The sequence below is a fragment of the Melozone crissalis genome, unplaced genomic scaffold (genome assembly GCF_028551555.1).
Source record: "Melozone crissalis strain CALT ecotype California unplaced genomic scaffold, PUWL_Pcris_2 ptg000005l_1, whole genome shotgun sequence".
NCBI lineage: Eukaryota > Metazoa > Chordata > Aves > Passeriformes > Passerellidae > Melozone > Melozone crissalis.
In genome coordinates, this window is record NW_026535783.1 from 17,997,955 (window position 1) to 18,010,087 (window position 12,133).

Here is a 12,133-nt window from a genome sequence, read left to right on the forward strand (position 1 = left end):
TGGACACTGTTATTAGTTAATGCTCCCTCTTCAGGACTATAGTTGCAGGACATGGTAGCCACGTTTATTGGCCTGCCTTCCCAGAAGGCAGCTCGAGAGTCATCACTCCGCAGACACCAGAGCTCTCTGCTGTGAGTTTCCTCCCCTGACTGCCAAGAATATCAGAGGAGTTGGATTTGCAGAAACCTGAACTCCTTGCCTCCAGCTCAGGGCAGCCCAGGGCTCCTTTATACAGACTATACATTTCTTCCAGCCCCCTCGGAGTGGCTGACTCATTGCAGCCTCACACAGTCTGCCATTTCACACTCTTTCCTCTCTTGTTACATCCCACATAGGCAGCCACCATTGCCAAATCTGTCCCAAGAGCTGGAATCACCTTGTCTCCAGTGCATCCCCCTTTACCCTGCTATCATGGTGTCTAGCCATCAGCAATCTTGTGCCCCAAGCATCGATACCTACGATGCAAATTGGAACAGCAGTGTGTCAGCTACATACACACAGTATACTTCAGGATGAGACAATTTTCTTGCAACAGATGTTCCCCATTCCAGTCACTCATATTACTGCTGCCTGGATGCCCTTTTTTTCACATATGCTTTGTACATGGCATACACTTTTCATTTCATAAGCATCTTTCACATCAAGAACATAATAGGTAATGAAGGCTTCCAACAAAGCAGAAAAAGCTTAACAGCAACAACAACAAAAAGAAAGAAAAAAGAGGCTGAACTGTATAAAGTTAAATATAAGATCAACCTATTTTAAACAAGAAGGAGTAAACTACCAGAGGAGAAACTGTTAATATGCATTGAGTTCTTCAGCCCCTCAGATCTCCATGTCAAATCCACGTGACCTCAGGAAAGACAGGCTTTAGGCTAGCTGCAAAATTAGTTGGATAAAATACTATGGCCATGTTACACAGTAGGTCAAACTAACAATCTGTTGATCCCTTCTGGCTCAAAAATCTATGAGTCAAGTAATTCTTCCTAAGTGGCCCCAGCAGGAATTTGAGCCCTCTGTGACTTAAACCCCTACCATTTCTTCTTGTGTTTACATGGTAAAGATTTTTATTTTTTAGTCTACTAGCCTTTTTTCTTCCTATTTCATCACAGTAGCCCCACCAAAATGGATCTCCATGCAGAAGAGCTGCAAGTGATTCCCTATCCTCTGTCTTTTTCTTTCCATTAACTGCATTAAAAATAAATAAGCCAGAAATAGTGTAAGCAGAAAGGACTGATTTCCAGTTCTTCCTTAAAAATCCCTCACAAGCAAGATGCAGAATTTAGTTACAGCCAAAAACAGTCAAGAACCACACTTAGATCAGTTTCTATCCTATACTTCTAAGCCAAGATGTCACTAAAACAACAGCAGCATATTGTAAATGGGACACAGATTTTAAAATCTCTCTGCACTCCAACCAAAGAGTGAAGAAAGAGATTCTACAGTCTTTGGATGGGTCTGAAAATACTTGAAGGCCTCTTTGCAGTCTGTCTATGCATCAGGTGCCAAGCCTGTAAAATATCCACTGAGTCGTCTCCTGCAAACCTGGATTTATGTTCTGAAAGAGACCAAGCAAAGTCTCAGTGTGAGAAGCAGAGGCCACTTTGCAATATCAGCAGAGCCTTTGTATTAATAATAAATGAAAGAATCTATCACTGTCACATTGGTCACTATCTCCCTTTCTTCTGTCCTCTTCCTCCTTCCTTTCCCATATTGCAATCTTTCTTTGTCTTTTACTTCTTTAAATTTTTGTACTCTTAATCCTCCTAGGACTTGGCTTTGCTAATGTTTCGTTCTGTGGCAAACCTGCCAGTGCCAGCTTCCTTTTTCATCATCTTTCTTTTCCCCCCCAGTTTGCTTTCTCTCTCATTTCACTTTTCAGCATGCTCACCCTTTGCCTTCATTGTCCAACTGCACTGTTTGGGCATTTTCTCTCTCCTTTCTAAGCCACTTACCTATTTCAGTCATATATTCACATCCCCAACAGCTACACCTATCATCCATCTTTGTGATACTCTTTTAATTGCTTGTTTTATGCAGGCCCATACACAGATTTACCATTCAATACATGTGAATAACTTGTAACTGCCAGCACTGTGGTGTTCTCCTAATTTGCCTGTGTGAAAAACAATTCCAGTTCTCCTCCAGTATTTCTTCTACTTCCTCTGAATCATCATCTATATTTCTCTCAACCTCTCTAGATACCACCACAACCTTCACGTTCTCTGTGCTTTCCCATCCTTCTCATTATTTTGTACTCAGTTTTTGCTGCTGAAGAGAAGCAGAGGAGTTGACAACAAAGCATGGGAGCCATTTCCAATTGCTGTCACCTGCTAAAGTAATCTTTCCTGTTAGTGGGAAGCAGGAGCAGCAGCAACACCCCTCTTTGCAGCCTGGTCAGGAGAACAGGGCAATATGACAATTTGGCTAAGCAGGAGGAGGGAGACCTGCAAGGAGATGGGGGGAGAGATACATGGCAAGTTATGAAGAGGTAGGGGCCAAGATTACTACAGGAGAAACCAGAGAGTGTGTGGGGGGAAAAAAGCATCCACAAAATGCTTCAGAAAATCAAAGAGCTGGGTGAAATGCAGGGGCGTATCCCTTTCCTGTAGGTGGGGACGTCCTGTTAATCCTCTTGCTGTTTACTGGATTTAACATCATTATAATGGGAAACAACAGAGACAATCTTTCACCCATTTTCTCCTCTGATATTGATCCCCACATATTGAACTCTTTTGGTACCTTCTTGAGTATTTTCTCTTTCTGTATCTCTTCAGCTGTCTGTCTGCATATCAAACTATGCAGCTCACCTCACACTCCCTAAGCTCAGAGGATTTCCTCAGCCCTTCCAAGTCCTGTGTGATGCAAGCATGCCAGACAAACATTTAGCCCTCAAATGTACTTATGTAGTCTCTTGTTTTCCCCTTGTGTGGCTCTGAAGGGTTATGAAAATAAGAGGCCAAACAAATTCATGCCAGCAGTAATTCCAGCCCCACCCTGCAGAATGGGCAGACACCACATGGCCCAAGGAACAGCCAGATTTCATGATTACATTTAAATAAATGTTTACAGTTGAAAAGACTGCTCTGTTTCCCCCAGTTTTCACTCTCCTCATGTTCTTCCACTGCAGGGGGCTATCAGCACCTTGACTAACTTGGCTGCAGCATGACACGAAGAGACTTCACTCTGTTAGGAACAAAAAGTTCCTTTGAAAACTTGAAAATAGCCACGTAACAAAGCAACACTGGTAAACAGGATTTCAGCAAAGACCACAATGCTTAATGATTTCGGGGGTTAAGAAGAGGCACAGATGAGGTGGGAAGAATGGACTGCTTTTCCAAATAGTTTAGGTTCAGTGTTTGCCAAGAGCTGCAGGAGGGAGACAAAACCAGAAATATTAATAACAAGAAAATAAAGGATTTAGAGCAGTATTTCACTTAATTTTGTAGGCGGTTTGGGTATTTTGTTTGTTTGCTCCACTTTTTTTTTTTTGTACTTGGCTGAGGATACCTGTGGTATTATCTAGACACACCAGACAGGAATTTACAGTTCCCTTTTATTGAATTGCTCACAAGCTGTATGGACAACTACTTTTCTTGTAGTTCGTCTCATCCTTTGTTCTACAGCAGACCTCTATGCTCTGTTTCTGGCTAGACATTAACAGGACTTTTTGGTGTTACCAGAATTAGCAGGAGATTTCATGAGCCCTTAGAAGAGTGAAATTTTTATTATCTGATTCAGAAAAAAAAAGAAGATAATGTATATACACGAAACCTATTTTTAAGGAAATAATTAGGAGAAAATTCAAGATTATTTTCAATTCTGTTTTCTGAAGACCGAGAATATGAGTTGTTTGCTGAGCTATTTCACTTTAATTTCACAGTGCTCTGTGATTTGAATGCTGTCAATACAGATTAAAGAGGGCATATGAGGTTATTTTTAGTGAACATTGTGTGGCCAAATAATTTAGAAAAGTCTACTCTACAATGATTGGAAATACAGCTGAAAATGTTGCAAATCCTGTCTCCATAGTTTTGTTTTTGTTTTAGTGGCAAATGCTGAATTTGCTTTTTAAAACTGTGTTACAGAAGAAACTTGAAGTGTAGCTCAGACCTCACTGAGGACCTTTTTGAGGTTGCCATGTTACAAAGAGCAAAAATATTAACAACCACTTTGTAACAGGTATTTGCCAACTGTAAAAATGCTATGACACATTTGAATTTTCAACTTCAGTATTTTTAGAGGTCAGAATGGGGCTTATGTTGTTATTTACTTGGCATCAGTTATAATATAAGTACAATACCATGATTAAAAGTTTTGAGTCTATTAATAAAACATGAGATCTTTGCTAAAGACAATGTATAAGTTTGGCAATTTTGGATATGGACTAAAGCTACATTATCATATATATATATCATCCTTTCATACTTGCTTTTTCCTTTTCACCTCCCCTAATTGTCTTTGCAGTTATTGCCAGTAGCTGACTCTTGCAGATTTGCCTTCAAGATACTTAAGGATGTTGTTGTAGGTAATAAGAGAGCAATAGCATTGTGTTTCATGGACAAACACAGTCAAACACAGTGTTGTTTGACTTTCATGTCCTCCTTACAGGTGGCAAGACACAAAACATCAAGAAATCAAGTGGCACAAGCATAACATATTTCTCCATATATTTCCCACTTGTCTGTTGGTCAGTAATGGATCTGTACCACTAATTAATTGTGTCACAGAAGGCAAGACAATGCTGGCTCTGCACGAACCTATCTAGTTTCCTTGGGTTATTATCTTTGGGGAAAATGCAGTTTATGCAGACTCTAGTATAGGCTTGGACTGGGTTTTATCCAGATTTGTTGTCTCTGTGCAACACACACAAAACTAGAACTGTGGAACCCTCTGAAACTGCATCCAATGGCCAGCAGATTTTATGCACTTGTGTTCATGCTGTATCTGGCTCCCACTGTGCTGCAGAGCACTTGGGATTCCTAGAAAGCTTATTAGCTCTGTTGAAATGTGGTGCACTTAGAGATCAGTTAAGGTCAGGTGTTGTGCATGAATGAGTGCACTCCTCCTCCAATTTGGAGTGTCAGGTGTGGTACAGTGAAGGGATACTCCTAGGTCTGGCTGGTCTTAGGAGAACTGGCTCCATGACTGCTCCTGGTACTTGCATCATCCATGTTTTTCTGCTATGTTTGTGTCTTTCCATCAGATAATGGAGAATTCGCCATAATTATTTTTGGCTGGACAACTGCCATTAAAAACTATTTCAAAATAGTGTAATGCAAAATAGGCTCTTGCCAGAGAATGGTTTCTTTGTTTGAGAGAAAATGGTGTTACTGACGGTCAGACTAAGAGGCTGGAAACCCCAGTAAAAATTAGCGTGATGCAGGAAGAGGATTGAACCTACTTGTCACATCAGTGTCCTAGCACAAGGACTTAACCTGCTGCTCTCAAAACACATTTGACAGCTACTGGGAGAGAAGGACTCTGCAGTCTGGAGGTGAACATGACCAGCTTGTGAGACAAGACAGCGTCAGGCCAGGGGGGTTGAGAGCCCAGCCATCTCAATATTTCCTGGTTGGCTGAGCAGGTAGCTCTTCTTCGCTTCAGGATGTTCAAACCACAACTCCCGCGACCCGAGGGAGGTATCAGATCTGCATCCTGCATATCACTGAGTGCTCTGGAGACTCCAGTAATGATTAAAAGCACTGTCATTGGCGTTCACCATTAAAAAACTTAACTGCAGAAAACTTTAAACTCTTAAAATTAATTCTTAAAAACGTATGAACTACTTGCATGATTTGTTTTCTGGATGGATAGTCTATATGCCTGTGGAAAGGGTGACAGAAAAAAAGAAACAAAAAATCACTAAATGCAGTTGATCTAAAGAATGCATACATTTTTGCTTTTTTGTTCAACAGAAGGTAAAAATACCTTTTTCACACAAGATAATGAATGTTTAATTGGTATAGTTTCCGTCTCCTTGTTTCTCATGTGACTATCCCTCCCACTGTATTCTTAAGCCTAAATGTAGTACCTTTTGCAATTGCTGCACACAGGCCTCTCTAATATGCCACAGATAATGAAATTCACTTTTGCACATTTTGTGAACAAAGACCAAACCCCATCCTTTTTAAAGTTCAGTCACTGGACTCTAGCAAGGTGCTTTGGAAGAGTTCTGTTTCAAAAGAATGTTACAAAAAATGTGAAAGCTTCTACACTGGCATAACATGAGAAGACCCTACAGAAATTGAAATGCCAGACTAGTGAGCTGGAATTTGCCTGCGTTGCTAGCTGGGAAGGGAGCAGGGGGAAGAACAGCACACATTCCTACTCCAGAAGGAAAAACCTGGTTGTGACTCAGACAGGGGGGAATTTTTTCCAAGAACAGTTCATCCTAGTGAAACTAAGACACTCAGGTCATGTTGCCAAGGTCATTGACATTTTTATTTATCTGATTCTTAAAAGCAAATTACCAAGTTAAAAGTCAGGGGCTATATCCTCCATAAGGCAAACTGTTGCACTCCACTGGAGGCACTTAATGAATGGCACGATGGGTTTAATGCTGTTTCCTAGGAGTTCCTTTCTCATGTTATTTCAGTTTTGTATTATGTCCAGCTTTCAAAATCTTTTCACAGTTGATTTCTGACTTTTCACAGTCTGGTTTCTCTATATGTAATCCTATAGCTGCATGTCGTAAACAGAAGAGTGGAATGAAAACTTGTTTGAAATCAAAAACAGTGTAACAAACATGCTGCCTTAGTGTCTAAAGCAACGCAGGACTGTAACTCCCTGCCACTTGCTATCCCCTACCTCCTCCATTCCAAATCATCTCTCATTACCTGTCTGCTTTCTTCCTCCTTGTGTGTACCCTCTGATAAAAAGCAGCTGTCTAAGCCTTACAATTAAGCTGAATGTTGAGCCCATGATCTCCCTATAGAATAAGCTGCACAAAACCCATCATCATTGCTTTTGCTGGAGGCAGGAATTTGAAAATAACTTCTTGTGTTAGATAGTGCCATTTTTGTTGTCTCAGTGTGATGAGTTCCATCCATAGTTTGAAATTGTGGGATTTAACTCTAGCACAGTATTAGTGCTGAACTCCTCTTTCTTGTTTTCTGAGTGGACAAGCACTCCTTGCTGACCAGTAAGGGAGGTATAAGAATAGTCCCAGATTCACTGGGACTAAATTAAACCAAAGCTAAACATTTTTCTTGCTTTTGCTTCAATGTTTTGCAGGCATTCAGTGAGCTAACAGGCCAGATTCAGCAGAGTCCTGGGATCAGAACTTAACTAGTTAACTTTTCAGTGAAAGCAGTGATTCTCATACACTTGGATAGGTGGGGCTTTAAGAGCAATATCTCTCTCTGACAAGAGTTCTTCACTTGTACCTTTAGTCACACCCCAGCTGTGAACTTGAAAGGGCATGTCTTCTCTCTGCTATGACCAGGATGAGCAGGGACCTGTTTTTCACTTGAAACTTGTGGATGGCAGTGATATGATGCCATTAGTAAAATATTGAATGGTTGTCAATAAGGAATAACCTATTGTGCAGTTGTCTGCATGACCAGATCTGTGAAATCTGATGTCTGTTTGATGAGGTTCCCTGGAGGTGTAATTGTCCCAGGCATCATAGGGGACCCTGGCATGTGCAGTGACACGACAGAGAGTGTCAACCATACAAACATTTTTCCGCATTATAAAAGTATCAAAAGAGTGATTATTCTCCATGTCTTTGAGTCATTTATCCTACAGAGTGCAGCATGATAGTTCCTAGCAATACTCCTCCTGGAAAAGTTTTGTGTAGGTTATCACTTCATCTTCTCATCAAGAATAGGGTCCAGATTTCCTCAACCACATAAAGCCAGTCAGTCAGAAGCCACTGTCATTTCGTGTCTGACCTCAGCATTGCTTAACAAAACATTTTCCTGTTTTGGAAAACACTTGTCTATTCAAAATACAAGCTGAGTACTGTCCTTGTAGTCCCTTCAAGCAGTCTCACTGTGAAGAGTACTCAAGAGAAAAGTACTGAAGGTTCAATAACAAACATATTTAGAAAACTGTAACTAATCAGATGGGAACCACATATTTCAACACATTACTCTATGCAAGATTTTTTTCTTACAGAAGAATTACTAAATCAAATTGTTGATTACTAAGAGAAAGACTACTTTTATGACTAAACATTCCCCTAAATAAAATTACATATTAATCTACGTGAAATACAAACTTTATCAGACTTCTTTGTCTACAAACACCCTCTGCACATCCCTAAAAAATATTCAATAAATTCTTTTCTGAATTTATTAAAAGGCCATGTCCATTAAGCAGTCATTTTTTGTTGTTTCCCTGAGAGACTGCTTGCGGCAAATTTTACTGTATTTCCTTCCCTCCTGGTATTGACTTATAATAAAAGAAAAACATTTTTTCCCTGTTTAATGCATTTTCCAAAATTACATCAGTGTCCATCCACTTCAAACAATTTCTAACAAAGGCCTGGTCCAGCTGGATAAACAAAACGATTTTACATATATTTCATTGTGCATTTTTTATCTTCTTTATTTTGAAATATTAGAGCAAAACTTCTTGCCACTACTCAGACAAATAATGATTTGCATGTTGAAGCTGAGGTGTAGGTGTTTTAACTATCACAGTGGAAGTTAAGAAAAACATCCCAGTGTAATGAACTTGCAACCTCACATGAAAATAGAGCATTCGTATGCAGCAAGGCTATCTCTGGAACAATAAATACTGACTGGGAAAAGAAAATAAACTTCTTATGCTGATACACCTGTCGTAAAGATGAGAAGCATACAATATCTGAGCTTGTTTTCTTTTTCAGCAGATTAAACACAGATCATTACCAAAGCTGATGGACAGATTTCCTGAGTGCAAAACTATTCCCAAACAAGTAGCAACACAAGCTGTCTACCCAGTGCCCCCTAAGATAAAACTGTTTTCATTCCCAGCTGCTGAGGGCACGCACCTGAATATGCTTAGAATGAAGCTTTAAGCATAAACTTTTGTGTTTTGTTTTCTTTTAATTAAAAACATTAAATCCAAGGAAACAAACCCAGTATGAGCCATTCTTCTTTCTTTGGTGCTTTGAGAAGGTTCTGTTAAAGCTGTGTTGAGTTCCATTTGATGTTAAGGAAAGGAAAGTCTGTTCCTGAGGGCAAGCTGAGTGGCAGAATGGGCATGGGAAGAATGCCACTGTTTATGGATAAGTTTCAGCACCTCTAGTTCTTTTTTTTTTCTTTTTTTAAAAGAACATAAAGATAGATGAAAATTAGTTGACAATACAGAGGAGTTTTGAGTTACTGCATAACCCTGAATTATTCTTCAAATCCAGCCTTCATTTCCATTATCATAATCTCAGTGGAGTCAAATTTTCTTGTGGTGTTCTGCTACTGACTATAGAAGATTTAAGAAAAGGGATTTTTTTCCAGTATTGGTTTTTAAACTGATGAGTGCTCATAGCTGCCAGAGTTATCCTGACTACAGTGTCTCACTGCAGAAAGTCCACGGAGTCCACTTTTCTGAAAGCAGCAATGTACATCAGTAATTACTTGTTATATGAGGTACCAATTAGGAGCATGCATTTTCTTTATGTCAAGGTTTCATTTTCCCCAGTGACATGTATTTTAGAGCATCAGAGAAACTGGTGACTGTGTAGCTGATTCATAAGCTTGTGGCAGGGATTCTGGGTCTTGCTCCAGGGTGGTCTTCCTGCATAATCTTTACAGTCAAGGGTCATTCCTTGTCTAATGACAACTGTGACCCTTGCATGCCACCACAACACAGTAATGCATTGTGGTGGGTTAGCTCTGGCTAGCAGCCCAACTCCCACCCAGATGCTCACCACCCCTCTCCAGGAGAATGGAGTAAAAGTAAGTTGAGAAAGTTTATTGGTTGAGATAAAAGATAGAAGATTGCTTACCAGTTGCTGCCATAGGGAAAACATACTTGGGGAAAATAAATTTATTTTCAATTAAAATAGATTCAGATGGTGAGATACAAAGACAGTCAGTGGAACAGCTCTCCTGCCCTCCATTCCAAGGCCCACACTGACTCCTTCACTCCTGACTCTATCCCCCGCAGAGTTGCACAGCAGGGGTTGCAGTAAACACACAGCAGTCTAACTCCTGCCCAGCTGCTCCTTCCTCCTCACACTGTTCCCATGCTCCTGCCTGGGTACTCTTCATGGACTCCAATTCTTCAGGATAAACCTGTTCCAACATGGGTTTTCCATGGTCTTCAGAGATTTTCTGCTCTGCTGTGTGCTGTGGAGGATCTCCTTCTCCTTGTCTGACCTTGGTTTTTCCCAGTGCTGCTTCTCACTCTTTTTGTCTGCCTTTCACATTTTGCCCTTTTTAAAATAAGTGTTCCCTGACACACCAGCATCATGGCTGAAGGGCTCACCTGTGTCCTGTGGTGGATCTAGTGGAGCTGGCTTGAGCAGCTGTGATCCATGGGACAGCCTTTATCTCCTCTTGCAGGGACTGCTCCCAAACCTTGCTTGGACAGAGTGCCAATATTGTATTTCCTAATTGTACAAAGAAGTGCCTGCTATAATACTTGTTTTTGTCATATCACTCTGTGCTATGACATCATGCAAGGCAAAGTGACAAAAATTTGTGACTGGAATGTGGTATTAGTGTGGAAGGTTTGCATTCTTTTTTTCCCAGCAAATTTCATTTCTGTGCATCCTTCTCTCAGCTTCCAGAAAACATTTTGAAAACTCATAGGTTGAACCAGGTGAGAAGATTAAACAGAAAGGAAGTACTGTACTTACAGCAATCTAATCATCTGAACAAATATTGTCTGCCATTTATCTGCCTGTGTGCTTTTGTAAAAGAGGAGAGGGATGATAAAAGGAAAATAGGGAGTCAGAGTATGAAGAGAAAGAACTTGAATATTAAGAAGGGGAACTTAAAAACATGTATGCTCCAGACATTATGAGGCATTTCAAACAGCCACAGATGCAGTTACCTATGGGAAAAAAGCCCAAAAACCCAAAAAACCCACCATGCATAGGTGCAGACTGAACTAGGCTCAAAGAATGCTCACTTGCCTGTAACTTAGCCAGTAAATATGTATCATACAAGATCCCTCGATTTTTCTGCTGGAATACCAAAGCTGGGAGGAACGTAGAGTTAAAATAAAAAGGATTAATGGAGTAATAACAGCATTTTAGGAATGGAAATTGATTTGGAAATGTGGTGTCAGATCTTGGCTGAAAAAAGCAACCTGTTGAGGGCAGTGGTGGTTAAAGTGTATTTGCTACAACAAAGCTGCTACAACACATTACAGAAAAAATGGCATCTATTTAATATTACACCTCTAAGAAATACTTTAAAGAAAGGAATTCTGAAGGTGACTACAGAAACTGCAGATTTTAAAACAAGTTCTGAACTCTTAGTGTCAGTAATCTTTCCTGTATCAGCCCTGTAATACTAAACAGCCCGATCTTTACCTGAATTATGACCAGTAAAATGCAGTTCATCATAAGGGTGAGAAAACAGAAAAATATGCAATTGGGAAACTTCTGAAAGTTAAAAATTTCATATTCAATGTGAACACATTGTGGCTACACTGGATTCTCGAGTATGATGAAGTAAACAAGGGAATGCGTTCACATTTAATTGCCTTATTGAAGCACTTTAATGTTTTCAGAGGAAGAGGTTTCCAGTTCTCATGTATTTGATTCTAGGAGGTACTTATTTTTCCTAGTCTCCTTTTTTCTTGCCTTTCTGGAACTCAATATTTCTGAAAACAGGAGAAGAGCAAAAATACCAGCAGGAGAAAACGAGAAAAAGACATTTTTGAAAGAGAAAAAGAGGATATGTGTAGCCAATATGGTTCAAGAATGATGCTGTCCTAAAGAAACTTGTCTGACAGTTTCCTGCTGACCCGTGATTTGTATGGGGTCACTTAATGTATACATAAAATAAAGCCTCTCCCATTTTTAGTACTTATTGGCAAAAAGGGGAGATGCAATGGATCAAGTGCAAACTATTTTAATTCAGTTTTATAGAGCACCTGCAGATCAGGACAGGAACAGATTGACCAAGCATTGAGAGGGTGCTGCTATGAATTCTTCTGGAGTAGGACAAGACAATTTATAAGGCTGTCA